Here is a 22,582-nt window from a genome sequence, read left to right as displayed (position 1 = left end):
GTTGGTGGCGTCAGGGCAATCGCCCATAGGCTACCCAGATGTAATGTTGTGCAAGTCCTTTAATCGACAAATGGTACAGCAAACGTGTCCTATCACTTATTAATTTTATTCGGCATGTTCTGATGTATTTTATGTAAATCGTCGCCATGTATTCGTGGTGAATTTCCATCTTAAAATTTGCATATTTCATGATTTAGCTCTCACCTTACGTAACCAAACTTTGCCAGATGTTCAAAAGAAGTAGTTCTGATTCTGTACTTCAGTCTTCAAGATGTATTAAAAATTTAACTGTTAGGACTTAGAGTTTTTACCGAGTTTTAATGTTCTTTTCTTACTCTCATGCCTTTAGCTTCATCCTTGAAATAATCTTTTTCTTTCTGTAATAGCGGCCAGAAATAAATTGTTATGCAGCATAATGTTTGATTAAGGAGGACGATTATGTCGAGGAGGGTCATGAATTTTCACTGGTTATCTCTGTGCTCAGGTCCCGCCGATATGCTTCACCGGCGTCTAAACGATCACCGATTAACGATAACGATTACGATAGTGATTACAGAATGTTTAGCCCAGTGATATAGTTCGTCCGGTGACGTCATGAGATTCTTGAGGGTACACTCTTGCAGATGAAAAGTTCTCATTACCTCGGGAAGGGCGATGTCGGGAATCTTCCCTGTTTTACGATCAGATGCCTTTGCAATTAAGTTTACTGAGTAATTGCATTTGTTGCTCCTTGATTATTAACTTCTTTATCGGGTATCTTCCCGATAACTTCTATAACAGAGATTCAGGCTTATATACTTGTTTCCTCTGTCCATTTTATGATTCTTATCGCTTCGAATGTTAGAGCATCGTTGACGATTGGAGATCTTTATTTCTTATTTCTTTCTACCAAAGATAAGGAAAACCTTTGCCCAAACAGCACGACCCCAGCTTTGACCTGAAAAAGAAGGGCCATAAAGTTTAATTCCTTTACATGAAGCCTGTATCGGAAAGGTAAAGATTGGAAGGCTGAGAAAGATGATGTTTTCGAGAGAACCTTCATATACCAACATAGTTAAAAATGTAAGGCGATGCGACTTTATTTTCCTCTCAATAACAATAAAAAATTTACAGAATGCAGATGGGTAGCATGACCATACTCAAAACAGTATATTAGAAACCAGTAGAAAATAAAAGTGCCAGATAAAATAGGTGCATTTATAATTTGTTCCAAAACGATGGATCACCTTACACTTTCTTAACCTCCCGTTGTATATAGTTTTAATGCTATTTTCCATTTACTAGCTCCCATTTTTTTTCAACAGCGAAGTTGAAATGTTTGTGTTCAGTTAGAGGTATCCATGTACGATTAAACTTTTATAACTCATAATAATTATAGTATTACACAAAAAAAGTTTGCATGAAATCATTTTATGTTTTCGGGTCATATAGATCCATTTATGAACAAGGTGAAGCCGATGGGAAATTTAACGTGAAATTTTAACGAGATAGAATCATACTTTCGGATATTGACTTTTATTTAAATATATATATATATATATATATATATATATATATATATATATATATATATATATATATATATATATATATATATATTATATGGTTAAATGTCTCTGTTTGCAGTAGTATAATTATCCTAAAATCACTGGTTTTATTTTTCACTGAAACCAGTATTCAGAGGTTTCAACATTGTATCTTAATGTTCAGGAAAAATTCTTTACTTCTCGAGCTTTGGCTAAAAGCAAACTGTTCTTTGTGGCTTGCGGTAAGGAAAAATACGCTTTTCCGATTTTTTTGCAAGGAAAATCCTTTCTTTGTGGTTTTAGCTAATGAAGAATTACTCCTTCAGCCTTGCAAGAAATTTTTTAAGAGAAAATCTCCATCAAACTTTCAGAGACTTTATGTACCAAACAAGAATATATATATTTTGTCATATATTTTACAAGTAGCATATATACGCTTTATACATTCATATATGTATATGTATATGTGTATATATATATATATATATATATATATATATATATATATATATATATATATATATGTATATATATATATATATATATATATATATATATATATATATATATATATATATATATATGAAACATCTAGTTCCTTCCAGTAGTAGTACAAGGCATGAGACTGAAAACCAATACTCCTCTGTACACAACCAAATGAAGAGCAGACAGAATACTATATTTTTTTTTCATTTCCAGGCATTCCACAAGAATGAAAAAGCTTGATGGTTGTTGACCTCATTAGCAGAGCCTTATCCACATTTGGAAGTATTTACCCCACTGAGGGGGTCCACAGCCCTTTATTAGGTGCTCCACTGCTCTGGGACACGTCCAATTGTTCCCCAAGCCATTGGTGCTTCGTAGAGCAGCAGCGTTCTGGCTGTACTGCTTACTACCATTGTGATAGCAATCTTAATAGACTAACCTGACATATGCCATTGCTGTTGGTCTCAAGAAAAAAAAAGAGACTTATGTCCTCCCACCAAGGAGTGTTCAAAGACTCTCCAGAAAAAAGGATGTAGTGCATTAGGATGTCAAGCCATTGGCACTTCTTAAGGTCACCAATGTCCAGGTAATACTTCATTTTCAGTTGACTGGCCTATCGAGTGAAAGGGAGCAAGGTATTTTACTGTGGGCTGTATGGTTAAGGTGGCATGAGAAAAAGTTGTGATAGTATTTGCTTGGGTTAGACAAATAAAAAAAATATGATACGTTAGGTGGCTTAAAAGTATAGACAAGTGACTGACAGAGATGGCTTAGGTGGTAGGTATGGATTGTCTAGAATTAAATAGAAAAGAGAGAATCTTAAGTAAAACTATTTATAAAGGGGAATGATTTTTAAAAGTAAATGGTTCCAAAGAATGTATTTCAGTATACTTGTTAATGATCAAATGGCGAAGAAAAAAACAAGGGGGTGTTAGACTGTTATTATAGAGCAGATGGAAAAGCAAGTTGGTATGGATAATGGGAAGAATAGTGACTGCTTGGTTAAAATTGGTTAAAGATGAAATGAAAATCAGTAAAATGTTTACACGGAGATGATGGGTTGAAAATATGGAGGATGATTTTGATAAGGAAGTGTTAGTTGCATATACGGAAAAGATGAATAACAAGTAGGTTCAAGTTTAAGACACTGAATAGGAAGGGATTATTTAGGCATAAGTAAAATTCCAGTGGAGTCAGCAAGCAGTCCTTATGGTATAGGGGATTTGATAGAAGACATAACGGTAATGTTTAGTGAAGAAGAAGAAAAAAAAGATATCGTATTAGGTGCAGTTGCAAGGCAGAAAGGGAAATTGTTCACAGACTCACAAAAGGATGGATAAGGTGGTCAAGAATAAAGGGAGAGAGAATAAAAGAAATGGATTGAATTTTATGGAGGCAAAGACGTTATTATTATTTAGGAATATAAACACTATGAGCACCAAGAGAAAAGTTAATGTGTAAATAATTCTTGGGATGAAAGATGCAAATTGAGAAATTCCTGAAAAGTATTTTTAGGTTTTGGTGAATGTGTGAGGATAGAAGAGTATCAAGTCTGAATGATAGATTGGAAAGGAGCCGGTGTGAATACGATAGGGTTTCTGGATATGATTGCTGAGAATGTTGGGAGAGAAGTCAGGTGTTGGAAGAATGCAAATACTGTACACTAAAATTTAATAGTATTTCAAATGAGACACTGCTTCATTTTGAGTGTGTATAGGGCCTCTGCACTACAGAAAAACATGTAATAAACACACACACACCGCAAACTGGTTGAAAGCATGTCAACAACTGTATGAAGTGAACGAACCTGGCGCAAATGGATGAAGCACTGGTTAGGACTATCAATAACCTCTGACCCGTTTGTTATGTGTGTACAATGTTTTACTATAGTTTGAACGCACCCTGTGGTTAAGGTAAAGTTTCCAAACAAGCTAGTTTAAATTGCTGATACTAGAGAAGATGTGTGGTAGAATTTGGATTGAGAAAATAAAACGCTTGATAGAAATACCGATAGGCAAGAGCACTGTGGATTTAGATAAGGAAGAGAGTCACAGTGGGTCTTGAGGCAAAGGTGTGTAACGTTATCGAATTTAATCATTCAGTAAGACACTGAAAGAACATTAAATGAGGTAGAATAAGAAGATGGTTTTGAATGGGGTCAGGATGGTTCATGCTTGCAGATATAGTAGTGTTGAGTTGTGGGTAGTGAAGGTGACCTAGCCTAAGATGGCAGCGAATGTGAGGAAACCCAAGGTTACAAAGACAAATGAATAAAAAAAAATTAGAGCAATGAATGTTTATCTGGATAACGGAAGAATGGAAACAGTTGATTTGTATAGGTATTTAGGAGTATTTGTAATAAATGATGGTAAGATAGAAGAGCCCAAATGGGTGAATGAAGGAAAGTAGCGAGATGTATGCAAAAATTTAGAAGAGAAAGGGAGTGCTGTGTAATCCAAAATTGGAATGTATGAAAGCTGCTGAATCCAACGGTTTTTTTTTTTTATGAAAGTGAAGTATGAATTTTGAATAAAATTGCGAGAAAAAAAGTTTGACGCTGATAAGATGAAATTTTTTTTAATATTTCAAGTGAGAAGGAATTTTTTTTTTTTTTTTGTAATGTATTTCAAGTGAGAAGGATTGAAAGGACGAAAAAACTGCAGGTACTGCGTACAAGTGCTAAGAATAGATTAGTGTAAATGAAAAGATTTGTCAGTGAGTTATGAGATGATTTGGCCGCATGATAGAAATGAGCATGTGTCACAAAAAAAAAATTTAAAATTTGTCAAGTGGAACAATGTGTCAGTCAATATATCATTAATAAGTGCCATCATACTGTACATTAAATATAAAATATATATATATATATTTTATATAAAATGAATTTATAAAACTACCATAAACTATATAATTTTAAGAAATTATTTTTTTCACAAGCTTTAAAATACCACTTGTATTATGCGAGACATATTTTCCGAAAACCCAGAAGAGAAGGTAATTAAAGTTCTTCAACAACCCCACATGCAGAGGAACAACTTTTACAAGACCCCAAGACATGGAAAAATATATACATGTACTGTATGTATATATATATATATATATATATTTGTGTGTATATATATATATATATATATATATATATATATATATGTGTGTGTGTGTGTGTATATATATATATATATATATATATATATATATATATATATATATATATATATATATATATATATATATATATATATATATAATCCAATACGGGGTGAAAAAATGACTTTGGCATGTAAGTTGAAAATTTCTGTTGTGCCTTTCTTAACTTTATCCCGATGCAGGAATGTTCTCATTCGCATAATCATCTTGTTTTAATGTTTTCTCTGTAACCGGTTACTTTTTAATTTTTTCACTTACGTGAACGATATATTTACGCGAAATTATCCGAGGCGCACTTTCCATGAAAAGTAAGTAAACAGTGAATTATGTATCTGATAGATAGTTGAGTGTGGGGGTTGCAGTCAGGGTGGAAAAGATGAGAACCGCAAGGGTAACATTTAGGAGACACCGCCTTTAAAGGGTAAAAGGATTATAGGTGAAAAATATAATTAACGTTTTATTAGGGAATTGTCAAAGTAATGCCTCGACGACGGTATAAAAGATATCGGCGTCCATATTTTATGTGCTGTATTTACTCTCCTGTTTTATAACTTTCTCTCAACATGGAATGAGAGATCCTTACTTAAAAAGTGAGAAAAGGCACTAAATGAACGATTCAAGAAAGACGAAAGAATGTAAAAGTTTACAATTTTTGCCATGAATGGGATGAAGGGCTTATGAAGATGCCCTGCAGGCTTGTACGGCCTCATTAAGTCCCACCGCCGCTTGCTTCAGTTTCATGAAAGTTTCAGTGACACTTCATTATACGGGGTGGAGATTAACCCTGCGTTCACCCCTCTCCTTTATAAGGGTTAGGGACCGGTGTGTGTTGGAATATACATACAGATAATTGTGTTAATATTTGACTGCGCTGGTAAAAACTCGGAGATGAATGCATTTAAATATAATAAAGCTTGTTGTGCTTTTAGATAAATACATTTTTAATAACTGTTGTTGTAAGCGTTCATGATAAATGCATTTGCACGTACTCATGTTCGCAGATACGAATGAATACATTAATAGGTTACAGTGCTTGCAAATATTTACTTGCAAACTCTGTCCATGTACTTAAGGGTGACTTTTATTATTCCTTATTTCCTCTATGGTCTGTGACATTTAACACACCAGTCCTGCATCCCCATGCTTCTTGGTGTTATTGTCCTTATGGTAGTAGATACAGACAACCGTTTGTGTGTTGCCGAGTGTCATTTTATTCTAAAGAGAAATATCCGAAAGGAAGGACGAACACAAGTGTAGTCAGGAAAACTGCTGTCATTGTATATTCCCACAAGTGTCACGCCTCTTATAATAAAAGTCTTTCTCGAGCGGACGCAGCTGTAAATATCTCCGCTTTAAAGTGTTTATTGCAGCCCACTTTCACTCCTCCATCTCTCAAAAATGGTGCACAAAAAGTGGTTGTTTCTCACGATCTTCTTCATTGGGGACCGACCCCACAGTGCTTCTACTCCTTACTCAAACCTTACCTGAACTAGATTGCGCTCATCTCCGTGGGACCAGGTGAAGGAAGGATTAAGTAACGACGAACTCACTGGTTGGTGATTATTATTATTATTATTATTATTATTATTATTATTAAAGCTTCAGTGCAGTGAAAATCTTGTTTATGCCGAAGGTATCTGTTGGTTTCAGTGTAGCTACTGTAGTTTTCTCGTGATTCACTGATGGAGGCATTCTGATTTCCTATTAAACTGAGAAGGAAAAATATTATTATTATTACTATTATTATTACTGATGCTGTCGTCATCGCTGTTGTTGTTGATGTTGTTTATTGTAAAAGGTGTTTATGCAGACGTGCACTTAATAGAAACAGCCCCTCCCTTTCCCTCCTGGTACCCTCATCACCCCCTGGCGGGATTATGCAAGCCTTTTCTCTTCTTTCATCTTGAGTATTTTTCTGACGTGGCCCCCTCACGACTCTTAATCTCATGGTACCCCCTCGGAGCACCTCAAAAGCCTCTTACCTAACCAAAATCTTGTCACGAGCTTCGGAGGGCGTGTTCTCAGCTTCAGAGGGCGTTCTCTCCTTTGGTGACGAAGAGTGAGAGAGACCTTTACTGCTGCAGCTTTTTAAGGGACGGAAAGACTTCAAGTAATGATTCCGTGTACCCTGAGAGGCTTGGCCTTTAATGGTCTTTAAGGTGTCGTTAATTATGGCGTGATATTGACTTCATCTTTTTTTTTTTTTTTGAGGTCGTGGGGAGGGAGAGATAGAAAACTAGATTTGTTTTCGATATTATAAATTTGTAATTATTACAGTCCCTTTCTGAATTATAGCTTTTTCTCTTGTGATCATAGTTTCAGCACCGGTATTTAGGAATAGTAATTTAGTAGTAAATGTGTCAAAGAATTTTTCTTTGTAAAGAAAAATTTATCAAATTTTTGTCATTCTATTTCTTCCCTAACTAGTTTTATATAACACTGTTCATCCGATACGTTGCTCTCTCAAGTGCCATAAGCAACAGATACGAAATAACTCATATCATTAGCGTTTTAATGTTTGTGCTGCATCTGTTGCAGTTCGTTTTATATTTACCCTTTTCATTTGTCCATCATCCTAACACACCAGGCCGTCGTTATTTTCACATCCACACTCTCAGCATTTTCACTTTTTCATAAATTGAATATTTACAAGATGAGGTAAATCTAGTTTATTTTGAGTAAATCTCCAATTGGTCGAGGCGTGGTTTGCTTATTTAACTTCCACCTTTTATATGACTACAACTATAAGTCATCATCCGAGGCCCCGTTCTTTCAATCCACCCTTCTTGAGAAAAGGAAAAGGTTCATCGCTTTGATTTATTTATGGATACACACAATGGATCAGTCGTCAAGCAAGTCGAGTCACTAAGTTTAGGGCCCGGTCATATGTATGCCTGAGTTATAAATCTTCTCTGAGGAACATCTTCCAGTTGCATAACCACAACTTCAGTCTTATGACCATTATCTTGGTATTGTAGAATAATTATTCTTTGTCAAGAGTCAGTTTATTCTTTGTACGATACATCGGTGGATCAATCCTACCACGTCATTCATTAAACTTCATATCTTTATTTATTGGTCACATCACTTCATTTTATTTATTAATCATTTCGTTCATTAATTCATAAATTCATTTACCTTAACAAAATTTAGTTTCTCTTCATTACGGCGCTGAATGACCTTCTTGGTCCCAGTACCTGGGCTTTTCCCCTAAATATCATACATCCATCCATCTTCATTAGTAACCGGTCAAATTTTAAGAATCCTCGGGGACACCCCCCCCCTCCCCCTTCCCTCATCCCCGTCTTTCAAGCACCTTCTTTAGAATTAAATTTCTTGCGTATTTCATGTAAGGTTAATGGATCAAGTTTATGCGTGTCATGACTAATGTTCATGTTCTTGCTGAAAGTTTCTTTTATGAAACTAGACTCAAGGATGTTTCTTTCTAGTGCATAAGTAGAATAACCACATCCTTCAGTATTGTTAGGCGAGTTCTTATAAGTAAATGCTTCATTGTTATGTTGGAACAGCTGATTCATTTCTTCCCTGTGGTGTGTGATGTATAAAATCACGTGGAAGAGTGATTATGAGCAGTAATAATATATAATATATATATATATATATATATATATATATATATATTATATATATATATATATATATATATATATATATTATATATATATATATATATATATATATATATATATATATATATATATATATATATATATATATATATATATAGTGGATATAGCGAGTTGGATACTAAAGGACATTTCATAATGTTTAGACATTATATATATATATATATATATATATATATATATATATATATATATATATATATAGTATATATATATCACAATGAATTCATGTGAACAAGCCAGAAAACTTACTTGCTCCTTTGTAAAAATTAGAAAATGAAGAGAAGATAAAATGGCAAGAGTCTCATTATATCAGTAGAATATTGATTTAATTAATTTACATAACACTGGCGACTCATTCAATAGATTTAGTGCGTCAGCTATGTGTCGAGACAAATACCTTTCAGTTTCCCGAAATTTTATGCAGATTGCAGGCTGATTATACAGTCATTAGTTAGAGTTCCTTTGTAATACTCTGAATGTACTGCTCGCACAGCTGTTCACTCTCAGATATCATGCGCTCTGAGTGTGTTCGTAAATGGGGAATTTTTAACAGCCTATGTAAGTATTCAGGTCTCTCTCTCTCTCTCTCTCTCTCTCTCTCTCTCTCTCTCTCTCTCTCTCTCTCTCTCTCTCTCTCTTCTCACTTTCATTTGCTCTTGCTTCCAGAGTTATCTTTTAATGGGAGAATATTTCCGCGCACGAACCGTGCATCCCCTGCAGCGTTTGTTAGCAGCGCAACGCTTAACGTACTCTAAGCTTTCCTTGGCATTATATTGTTTACTTTGAATTCGTGAACCATTTCAACAAGCAACAACATAAATGGTCTGGCTTGCGGAGTAAGGTGGTATTATAATGCTAAGTTACCTTGTTCATAGGGAACACGAGGTGTGTTAACCGAAGGTCGTAAGAGTTGGTTGTTCAGGTGGTCAGAATCCTCTCGGAGATGCTTCAGTTTTAACGGGATCTAGTTGGCCTTGGCTTGTGATGTCCGCCGTCTCGCTTTCCTTTTACTGTTAACCTCTTCATTATCGTTTTACCTTGATAACACTATCACGAGAGTTCTCTCTCTCTCTCTCTCTCTCTCTCTCTCTCTCTCTCTCTCTCCAGACTCACTTTTCCTTTTCTCTTGTACTCGTATGATGTTTAAGTGGCTGGTCTGAGCTCAAGCCTTCAGTGTGGCGGGGCATCAGTGACCATTGTTGTTGTGATGCCAGTGTATGGGTAAAAGTCAGTCAGTCACTTCGAGAGGTTGCAAGGTCTTTCCCTCGGACATTAAAATGAAATGGAAGTTCTTCATAATGCATTTACATAGAGCAATATTTACTGTGTCGTCGTTGGTGTTTTATGTTTGTTGTTTCCCTTGGCACGCAAGAATGTCTGCGAATGATGATAATAGCAATAATGCATATAAGCACGTACTGTATGCATGTATGTGAGCGCACAGAACCTAATGTTGTAAGAGGAAACATGTTTCTTTTTAGTGTTGTGTACATATTATCTATTCTGCATGTGTATGAAAGACTTCACCATAAATTCTTAAGCGCTCCGTCTTTTAAAATATCATCCACTTTAAACTCATCATCATATCTTTTCAAGATGAGCGTCATATTGAAGAGGGCCATCATCATCACCAACATGCTTCAAGGATCATTACCTTTTGTTTCCCCGACCCACTGCCACAGTTCTCTCTCTCTCTCTCTCTCTCTCTCTCTCTTTTCCGGTCTCCTCTCCTTTTACCTTCCTTTCTCATCTGTTTTTTCTTCTCCCACCCCGCCCACCCCTTTTTGCAAGATGTTCTTTCCTCTTTGTTCTTTTGCACAAGTTTTTTTTTTTTTTCTTAACAGAACAGTCCTCTTTCTACTATTTGGTCACTTTCCTCTTTGCTGGTGAATGCATATTTCTCTCTCTCTCTCTCTCTCTCTCTCTCTCTCTCTCTCTCTCTCTCTCTCTCTCTCTCTCATAAACACAAACACAAATACACACGGATGATTATCATCAGAACTCTCTGTATTCCGTAAAAGGAAATTTAGATGAACTGCTGCTACTAAATAAAAGTTTCTTTCTGGTTGTTCACAAGATATGACGGTATTCATTCCTTAATCCATTGGTAATAATACATATATCTTCTGTGGTGAAATTTCTAAACATCAAAAGTTGTTGACAGGCAACTGAAAACTATAAATTTTACACCATGCAACTGTGTTACGCTAGCAAAGAAACTTTAAATATAAATGATTTGGCTTCCATGACCCTTGATAGTGCATCCTTTACATAGTACATTCTTGATTATGTCGTACGTTTCCCAAAACCTTGCAGAGTGTTTTCGTTGTTTAGTAATTACGAGGATCCCAGAGCCTGGGAGAGTACGGGAGCGGATCCGTTACCTTTTATAGTAAGTTCAGTGATTTCCCAGCCCTAGCGAGTGAACTTTTTTATAATCAGGTCTTGTGGTTCCCAAAGCCTTCCCACTTGTTTAGTAAGCTATGGGGTTTCCAGTCCTAAAGACTGGAGTCGTTCATGTTTTTTAAATAAATCTTATGGTTCCATAAGCCTAAGAGAGTGTTTTCTGTCTTTGATAATGGATTTTCTCATTTTGTAATAATTATTGTGGTCTCCAGGGCCTTAGTGATTGATTTCAGCATATTGGCGTACTAATGGACACTGATTTTAAAATAAGTTTTGTGTACAGTCAAACTTGCCACAGAACAGCCTTGGGTGAAGTCAGTTGAAGTTAGTTCAGATAGCAGTCCCCTGTCGTATGGAAATAACTGGGAATACAGAAAATGGGGGTTTTGTAGTTTATTTAATGATCATACTCTCTAGAACTACTGGGTCCCTGATAATAAAATCTATGTAAATGTGTTCTTATTTAGTATAGATTCAAATTTTTTCACGCAATGGTCCCCTCGGCCAGAATGGGGCCATAATGGAGATTGAAAGGTTACATAAGAATTAGTAGAAAATCTTAAAAAAAAAAAAAAATCCTTCTCAAGAGCAAAAGGGCTGCAGTTTGCCCAAGTAAGTAGATTCAAGTTTTTTTAAACCATGACTTAGTAGCCAGGATAGGTTCACAGTTGGTGTCTGATAGTTATACATAGGAATATGAATGGAAAATCTCAATCGTATACCTACAGGTGCAGCAAGGTGACTTAAGCTAGTAGTGCGCTGTGGGCCATTATTTAATTAGGAAGTCGCGTGGTCCCCACTTGCTAAGAGTGGTTTTACTAAAACTTTGTAGTAAGTCTTTTGGTTCCTAGACCCATGGGAAGTAGAATCGTTAATTTTTGTAAGAGTATTTGTGGGGTTCTTAGTGAATTCGCTAAGTTGTCTGGCCCGTAGAGATCAAGAAATTCGCTCATTTTTTCAGAAAATTATTTAGTTCTCACTGCCATACGTACTATGTATTTCATGTGAAAACAAACTGTGCCGACAACTTAACTTGGTCAGTTCTAAAGGAAAAAGGGGGATAAAGGGAATTTAAGATTGAGATCCACCTCTCAGAAAGGATATATGGCCTTATAAAAGTCGTTGGCATTTTAAGAGTGAAGAAGCTAGCGAAATCAAAACGCAAGAGGAGTAACATATGATGATAAACTCGGGTACTAGATATTTTTTGCCAGTTTCCTTGAGTTGACATGAAGACGATTATTGTGAAACAGCTGTTCAAGCAAAACTTGAAAGTTCATTTTCATCAGTAAATCGGATGAAACATCCCAGAGTGGTTCGGAGGATATTCATTTCGTTTTAGGAAAGTGAATTATATGTCTTACGTCCAATCATCTCAGTTAAAGGTCTCCACCATTGGGTTGCATCTGACTGTTGATGGACGATTTTTCTGGTCTTCTGTTCTAATATGACTTGCAAAAATCAGAACCAAATCCAAGGATGATTTTTTTTGAAGTGCAATGTCTTGTTTTTATATGTATTTACATATTTTTTAACCGGGTTCTAGGTCTTTCTGTCATAGATGTGAGACATATAGTTATGTTGTTGTAACTACCTTCTAATTAATCACTTCTCTCGAATTATTTAATTTTCCCTCTTAGTCACATTCTTGACTTCGTGAATAACGTGTCTGGCGATGTGTGACCCTGGATAGGACCTACTGGCCATCATGAGGCACACATGAAGTTCCGTATCCCAAGAGACTTCGTTTTAGTAAACTAAAGACGAATTTTCATTAAAATGGGAAAACTTTAACTTTTAAGTTTCGTGGCCCATAATAAAGAAAATCACTGGTTTCACTTTTTTTCTGATAGAGTGCTTATTTTTTCTTCTGTGCGTGTAAAAATTGGAAACTTTGGAAATCGGTGGATTGTTGTCCATTTCAGTAAGCGTTTCATGTGTTAGTGAGAATACTACCAACTGTAAATTTGTACTCATCAGTAGCCAAAGGTTGCTCCATACTGAGGCTGAAAATTTAGGGTTTTTTCACGGTAAAGGAGGGTAAATTATATTTTAGCCATTAATACTTTACATTGAACTTGATAATATATTTTAAACGTTATTGTTTCCAAATTCAAGCACGTGCGAGTCATTAAAACTTGTTAACCATTGTGGTTTGTGGCTCGTAATTAGTCCAATTGGAATAAAAAAAACACGTTCTTATGGCGAAGAGATCTTCAAAAGTTCAAACACTTAAAGAACCTTTTTATCATATTTTGTTTTATGTCTTGAAGAGGAATCCTTTTGTTGTGTGTTTGCGTGAGTAACAGAAAAAACTAATGAAGATTATGTTTTTGTATTAAAGCTACCGCCGGTCAAATTCGTTGTTTATGTGATAGGTCTGTCACTAATTTTAGCTTTCCATTACTTTTTCGACACAGTAATCTCATTAGTAGTTTTTCTGGCGGCTAAGTTATGTGTGTCTCTCCCTTTCTTAGTCATTGATGGCTCGCTCTCTCTCTCTCTCTCTCATAAATATAATATATATATATATATATATATATATATATATATATATATATATATATATATATATATATATATATATATATATATATATATATATATATATATATATATATATATATATATATATATATATATATATATATATATATCAGCCAGAATAATACTTCATTACTCAGCCGTAAAATGAGATTATATTGTTGTGAATTTGCGTCGACGTAGTTAAATCCCTTTGTCATGAGCTGTTATTCCCTTATATTAAAGTAAAATAATAATACTGGTTCTGGTGACATAAATATTAACCGCGAGTTATTCCTGTAAACATCTTTTCCCTTTTACTTTTTGTAGGTTTGCGTGGGTGGGTCTCGAGGCTGTGGCATATTTCCTCAGCTTTTACTCGACATGACTAAAGATAAGCCATCTGCCTCGGGGACCCCACCCCACTGCTTCCCTGGCCCTTTCCCCAAGCTTCCTTTACCTTCTTCAGCTTCCTTTCTCACGCCCATTCCTGTTAAGGGCTGGATTAGTGGGTGGGGTTGTTAATCCAGTACTTGTACTCGACTGAATCCCGCCTAAGGACTGTCGCTCCCGATTAAGAATGGGCCGTCTGGACTCAGTATTTGACGGAATCTTCTTAACCATCGTATCATGAAATATTATTTCTTCTTCCAAAATAAATGTTGATGACAAAACTAGTTCAAAACTAGTGCAATCATTCTGTATTTTGATTTTCAACCACTGCTTTGTCTGTAGCTAGAGAATATTGATGCCAGACGTTTCTGGTGGTGTTTTAATGAATATTTAATATTTATATGACTTGCTATACCAGACACGGTGTTGTAAATTGTTTCGTTGCTTGTTCATCTGTATAACCTTATCATTTTTAAATCACTTTATGTAACAGAAAGAAATTTTGCCACTTTATTATGTAACCTTTAACAAAGATATGTGAAATTAAAGTGCTGTAACATGCAAGCCAACCAGAAACGATGAGCATAACAGTTACCGCTCGTTAATTAACCATTTTCAGCGCAAGGTTGCAACTGTTAACATAAATCGAAATGGTCAGCAGTACCGCTTAAAATATATATTACACACGCGGCAAAGTAAAATTCGAGTATAGGTATGTGCAATATATATATATATATATATATATATATATATATATATATATATATATATATATATATATATATATATATATATATATATATATATATATAACCATGAAGCTACAAATGTCGCTTAACCCTTTGATTTCGGTTGTAACGTATACGACGCATTTAATAAACTGGCCCGGAACACTGTTGTGTCGTATACGAGCACCGGTAATTTCCTTTTTATGTGAAGGACTGATGATTGAAATACTGGCCTCTTTTTCTTGATATGGTAACAGTCTGTCAGTTGCCATACAGTGAATTCATATAAATTCACGTGTTTCCCTAAAATTCATTAGTCTTCATCAAGATGTCACAGGAGGACGGGTCAAGGGTACGACATCCTCGAGTTGACCGCCGGCAGATCGAGAGAAGAGCTCTCGACGAGGATAACTATTTTATAGACCTTCTCGACTCATTTTCTGGATATGAAAATGAATCGGATTTAGAAGGAAATGAAATGGATAATTATGGTCCTGGTACAAGAGACAGTGATGAAATATCAACCGACAGTGAAAATGACGAAAATCTGCCACCTACAAATGAAAGCCAAGGTGTCAAAAAGAAGGCGGAGACAGCGAAGTGACCCAGGTGATGAGTGGGAGTGGGCTGCCAGCAATTTCAGCCCAGAGATTTCATATTTGACAGCAGTGGCAGTGGCATTACGTCGAAATGTAATGTGAATGAAAATTCAAAGGAAGTAGACTATTTTTTGAATTTTTCGACAACGAATTTATGGGGCTGATTGCTGAAGAGACAAACCGTTATCAGAGATTCCTTGTTGATACGCTAGGAGATGCAGTGCCAAAGTATTTGCGAAAATTTGCTCAGGTTACTGTGGAGGAAATGATACGGTTCCTTTGTGTGATTATGATCATGTCGCATATAAGTAAACATCGCATCGTAGATTACTGGACTACGCTTGAGACATTCGAGACAAAAAGGAGTGAGAAGGCTGATGGCAAGGGACAGATTTCTTCAAATTCTACGGTTTCTACATTTCGTTGATAATTCACAGGAAACAAGCCCAGATAATAAACTAAAAAAATTAAACCCGTGCTCGACAGTGTGCGTAGAAAATTCCGGGAAAAATTTCAACCTTTCCAGGATTTATGCATAGATGAAAGTTTAATGTTATGGAAGGGAAGGCTAAGTTTCAAGCAGTACATTCCAGATAAAAGAAGTCGATTTGGAGTGAAAATATTTGAACTTTGTGATGCCAAAACGGATTATATTGTCGATTTTATAATCTATACTGGAAAAGATACAGAGATATTGGTAGATGAGGATCTAGGGTATCTGGTTCTGTGGTAAAAACATTTATGGCCTCGCATCTCCGGAAAACATCACATCCTGTATTTCGATAATTGGTATTGCAGCCCAAAACTGCTCAAGTATTTGGGCGACAACGAAACAGGAGCATGTGGAACAGTCCGGAAAAATAGGAAATTTATGCCTAAATTTCCTGATGTGAACAAATCTGAGATTTCGTCTCAAAACTGCAATGGAATATTAGGTTTAAAATGGCAGGATAACAGGACAGTGTATATGTTATCTTCAGTACATGAAAATATAATGGTAGACTGTGAAAAAGGTGTCGACCAGGGAATTTGTGCAAAAACCTGCATGCGTTGTTGACTATAATAAGAAAATGCGGATTGTGGACAAGAACGACATGCTTATTAGTTCTGTGAAGTGTATCCGTAAAACCACGAGATGGTACATAAAACTATTTTTCCGTCTGCTTGATATGATACTAGTAAACTGTCATCACTTGCATGGATTTGTTACTGGCAAGAAAGGGTCATATTTACAGTTTTCTAAGTCAGTCGTTCTGCAGTTGATTGAAAGGTACCCTCCAGCACCTAACAAGATAATTACCCGCACCGTAATAACGCAGCCAAGGCGGCTAACAGAAAGACACTTTCCTGATCCAGTTCCCTCAACAGAAAAACAACTGCGACCTAGACTAAGATGTCGTGTGTGCTCGCATACATCCTGTAGGCCCAAGAAAGGCCAGCAGACATATTTCATGTGTAAAGACTGTAATGTAGGACTATGTGTCGCTCCTTGTTTCAGAGAATACCACACACTTCTGAATTACTAGAATTCTGTCGTAAAAGTTTTGTCAAGATTATTATGTTCAGCTTATTAAATATTCAGATTCATAACCATTTGTTATTCACATTGTTTGATTTCATTCAACTTATGTCATAAAAGCTTCTTCCAATCATATTGAGTCTTATGTGTTTATACATTTTCTGATTTTGTTTTTATCTACAGCAAAAAGATTTTTGTAAAATAAATGTTGAAATTCATCCGTATTATAATTTTCTTCATCAAATTATGGCTTTAGTCTTTAGTGAGAGAGAGAGAGAGAGAGAGAGAGAGAGAGAGAGAGAGAGAGAGAGAGAGAGAGTAAATTACTATTTTGCGTTTAATGTTCCTTATCTGTCCTTTGAAGACTGGATATCATAAAATATAAAATGAGTCGGATGTAATGTAAATCTGATAATCATGGTATTGATGATTTATGATATATGAGAATAATAATAACAATATAATAACCGTTACCATGAGATTAATGAATATAGACAATGTTGTTGTTATTATTATTATTATTATTATTATTATTATTATTATTCAGAAGATGAACACTATCCATATGAAACAAGCCCACAGGGGTAACTAACTTGAAATTCAAGCATACTAAGAAAATGGTGTTCATTCGAGTGAAATAACAGAAGGTAGTAGGAAATACAGAAAGAGGAGATCAGTTATTAGAAAACAGATGTACTAACAATAAATAAATAAAAATGTAAACAAAGTATTAAATACAAGATGTATTGCATAAGGGTAGTAATGCATTACATTCACTTGAACTTTGAAGTTCCGTTTGCAACACATCCTCAGTAAAGAGGCTGTTCCACAGTCGTAAGGCGTGAGGAATAAAGGTCCCCTGGAACTGAAAAGTTCGAAGGCGAGGTACATTTACTGCACATTGATGCTGCTGTTCAGCGAATCTGGTTGCTCTCGACAGCAACAGGGGATCAGGGATCAACTGAGAATGTGAAAGATATGTCAAAATACAACTTATGAAAAAGTGACAAACAAGAGACCATCCGTCTATAGTCCAAGGCATAGCTGCCAAAGAAACCTTCCACCTCGAACCACTCTAAAAGATATAAATCTCTGGCAGAAGCAGACATCTCCCGGAGAACAGTATCCTAGTAAAGGAAGGACAAATTACCTAAAAAATGTTGCACTGATTTAATCACTCATATAAGTATATGAGGACTTAAGAACAATACCCAACTTTCATGCGGCATTTGCTGACATTTTCATTAGATGTTTCTCAAAAATAAGATGTAAGTAAACAGGTACCACTAGAATAATTGAAGGAAAAGAAAAATATCTGTAGAAAATTATAACAGAATAAAATGATCTACAAAACCTACAACTTCCTGAATATTGGTTCAAAAAAAAAACAATTGTTAGTGATTAAATATATATAATATATATATATATATATATATATATATATATATATATATATATATATATATATATATATATATATATATATATATATATATATATATATATATATATATATACAGTATATATATATATAGCTAATCATTTTTTATATAACAGGAATTTATCCAATTTTTATTATATTTTTATAGGGATATATGTGAGTATGTGTTTGTATATTTACATACACACACACAAACATATATACATATATATATACTAATCATTTTTTTGTCATATATATTTTATAATTAATTGTTTATATATATTACACACACACACATATATATATATATATATATATATATATATATATATATATATATATATATATATATATATATATATATATATATAATAACTGAATCACGAGAATATGGAACGTGATGAATATATAAATAAAGACAATTCCACGAAGGAAGAGAAGCAACAGAGTATTGCAAGGCTTTTCGACGTATTGTCCTTTACTTAGCAGACTCGTTTCTCTTTCCTTCGGGGCATTGCCTTTATATATATATATATATATATATATATATATATATATATATATATATATATATATATATATATATATATATATATATATATATATATATATATATATATATATATATATAAGTACTCACACATGTATATATAGTCAATTATATATATATATATATATATATATATATATATATATATATATATATATATATATATATATATATATATATATATACATACATACATACATACATACATACATATATAGTATATATATACATACACATACACACACCACACAATTACACATTTTGATCAGCAATGTGATTTATAATATTGATCCCTAGTGAATGTGGCGAGGTGGCAATTGTGTTTACATGTCACATGCAAGTGTGACAGACGACGCGCGTAGGTGGCATTTCAGATGCACGTGTCCTGTTGACAGAAATGAACTGCTTTGTTTTCAGCCGCTGTACCCTCCACCTTTGTCGAATTTGGTGGGCGTGACCGTTGGAATATTAGCTTGAAAATGGGCCCCAGGATTATCCCAAGCCCTGGCAGTCTCAATTCCTTGTTTCATTGACAAATGCGGATTCTGGAACCTCCCTTTTTACTTGCGGCTAATACGATTTCCATTCAAGGAGGTTGTTTCCACTTTCCCCCTGACTTTTGACCACCATCGTCAATCAAACATTGAATTGGAATCTGTCCGAAGGACAAGGGATAATCCCAGGCCCTATTCCCAAGGTAGTATTCTAGCGTTCAGGGCCACCAAACTCAACACAGGTGGAAGGTAAGCAAGAGCAGAAAACAACGACCGGTCATTTCCATCAAAAGGATTCGGCATCTCACGTACCACCACGTCTCAGCCATGGAAATACGATTGTCACCTTCCAAATGTCCATATTTAGTGTCCAAAATGTATTGTTGTGTCGTGTAATCATTGTTGCTAAATTGTCATGGTTGTCATGGATTATATATATATATATATATATATATATATATATATATATATATATATATATATATATATATATATATAGATGCAGTAATGTGTGTGTTTGTACATATACTGTATGTATGTATGTAGGTGATATTGAGATGCACGTGTGCTTTGACAGAAATGACCTGCTTTGTTTTCAGCTCGCTGTACCTTCCACTTTGTCGAATTTGGTTGGCGTGACCGTTGGAATAATTGCCGATTTTGGAATATTCCTTTATTACTGGCAGCTTATTTATTTGTGTTGTTACATTAATTGCATAATATCTATATCACGGATCGCTACTATCACAATATTATCATATAAATAAAACAGGTTAATTTGCAGCAAAACAACAAATACAAACGCTATTACAATGATTGTTTACGATTTCGTGCGTCTGGTAGCATGCTACGGGTGACTACCGTCTGAAAACCCTCCGGATTGTGGTAAGTGTGAGGTCTCATCTCGGCCGTAATCAAAGGGCTAATGAAAATTAAAATAATTAGTAATTTCCCATATTTTGTAATCATAGAATCAACTAAAAACGATTATTAAATAAAATTATCTAAAAATGAAAAAAAATCCCGTAGGGTGGGTCTGCCCAGACCCAACTTGCACCAGATAGGGTTAAGAGACTGGCCAGTCTTGGAGGCCTTTGGGCCTCATCCTTTAAGTTCTTGGGCCCTCCAGGCCTGCTTCCCCAGCCTGGCAGGATACCTGCCTTCCTCCGAGGAAGCAGCCTCTGGGTCGGACCCCCTTCCTTCAAGGCTGCCCTCAAGAGACTGGCCAGCCTTGGAGGACTTTGGGTCTCATCCTTGAAGTTCTTGGGCCCTCTCCAGGCCTCCTTCCCAGCCTGGCAGGATACCTGCCTTCCTCCGAGGAAGCAGCCTCTGGGTCAGACCCTTCCCTTCAAGGCTGCCCTTAAGAGACTGGCCATCCTTGGAGGACTTTGGGCCTCATCCTTGAAGTTCTTGGGCCCTCTCCAGGCCTGCTTTCAGCCTGGCAGGATACCTGCCTTCCTCCGAGGAAGCAGCCTCTGGGTCGGACCCATCCTTCAAGGCTGCCCACCCATCCCTTCAAGGCTGCCCTCAAGAGACTGGCCAGCCTTGGAGGACTTTGGGTCTCATCCTTGAAGTTCTTGGTCCCTCTCCAGGCCCGCTTCCCCAGCCTGGCAGGATACCTGCCTTCCTCCGAGGAAGCAACCTCTGGGTCAGACCCTTCCCTTCAAGGCTATCCTTAAGAGACTGGCCAGCCTAGGAGGACTTTGGGCCTCATCCTTGAAGTTCTTGGACCCTCTCCAGGCCTGCTTCCCCAGCCTGGCAGGATACCTGCCTTCCTCCGAGGAAGCAGCCTCTGGGTCGGACCCTTCCCTTCAAGGCTGCCCTCAAGAGACTGGCCATCCTTGGAGGACTTTGGGTCTCATCCTTGAAGTTCTTGGGCCCCTCAGGCCCTTCCCAGCCTGGCAGGATACCTGCCTTCCTCCAAGGAAGCAGCCTCTGGGTCAGACCCTTCCCTTCAAGGCTGCCCTTAGAGACTGGCAGTCCTTGGAGGACTTTGGTCCTCATCCTTGAAGTTCTTGGACCCTCTCCAGGCCTGCTTCCCCAGCCTGGCAGGATACCTGCCTTCCTCCGAGGAAGCAGCCTCTGGTCGGACCCTTCCTTCAAGGCTGCCCTCAAAAGACTGGCCATCCTTGGAGGACTTTGGGTCTCATCCTTGAAGTTCTTGGGCCTCTCCAGGCCCCTTCAAGGCTGCCCCCAGCCTGGCAGGATACCTGCCTTCCTCCGAGGAAGCAGCCTCTGGGTCGGACCCTTCCCTTCAAGGCTGCCCTCAAGAGACTGGCCATCCTTGGAGGACTTTGGGCCTCATCCTTGAAGTTCTTGGGCCCTCTCCAGGCCTGCTTCCCAGCCTGGCAGGATACCTGCCTTCCTCCGAGGAAGCAGCCTCTGGTCAGACCCTTCCCTTCAAGGCTGCCCTCAAGAGACTGGCCAGCCTAGGAGGACTTTGGGCCTCATCCTTGAAGTTCTTGGGCCCTCTCCAGGCCTGCTTCCCAGCCTGACAGGATACCTGCCTTCCTCCGAGGAAGCAGCCTCTGGGTCGGACCCTTCCCTTCAAGGCTACCCTCAAAAAGACTGGCAAGCCTTGTAGGCTTTGGGGCCAATCCTTAAAGGGCTTGGGCCCTTTCCATGGGAAGGGTCAGACCCATAGGCTGCTTCCTTGGAGGAAGGAAGCGGCCTCTGGGTCGGACCCTTCCCTCACCAATACTCTTTGCTTTCTCTTACCCTACTTTTTCAAAACTGACACTTTCTGTCTCCGAAGGCTTCCAGACGATTTGAAGCATCTCGGAGATTGTTCTGGACACTTTGAAGCTCGGCGCATGCGCGAATGGCATTTCTCTCGTCCTTCCAGGAGCCGGAGGACTGAAGGATTCAAAATGTCTTCAAGGAAAATCTCGAAGGTTTTAGATCATTTCAACATCGCGATAACCATTACTTGGAGTTCTTTTTCTGGCACATAAACAGCTTCTTTGCTTTAAGGAGTCGTCTTCTATAAACTTATGAGATTCCCTCTTACTGACGATATTGATCATCCCTTCGATTCTTCCTTGCTTCTCCGAAAAGTAATTCTGTGAATCCAAAATCTTTGAAGTAGTTTCTAACACCTCAGGTTATCTACTTTATTCTTCGTCAGCATTCTTCAGT

General features: G+C 36.8%; 1 long non-coding RNA gene across 1 annotated transcript in view; it reads left to right on the top strand.

Moving 5' to 3' along the window:
• Positions 1 to 22,582, top strand: part of LOC136840995 (uncharacterized) — a 585,109-nt gene that overhangs the window by 438,135 nt on the left and 124,392 nt on the right. The gene's annotated exons all lie outside the window — the stretch shown is intronic.

Source organism: Macrobrachium rosenbergii, chromosome 8 (assembly GCF_040412425.1).
Source record: "Macrobrachium rosenbergii isolate ZJJX-2024 chromosome 8, ASM4041242v1, whole genome shotgun sequence".
In the NCBI taxonomy this organism is placed as follows: domain Eukaryota; kingdom Metazoa; phylum Arthropoda; class Malacostraca; order Decapoda; family Palaemonidae; genus Macrobrachium; species Macrobrachium rosenbergii.
This window is presented reverse-complemented; position numbering and strand designations above follow the sequence as displayed.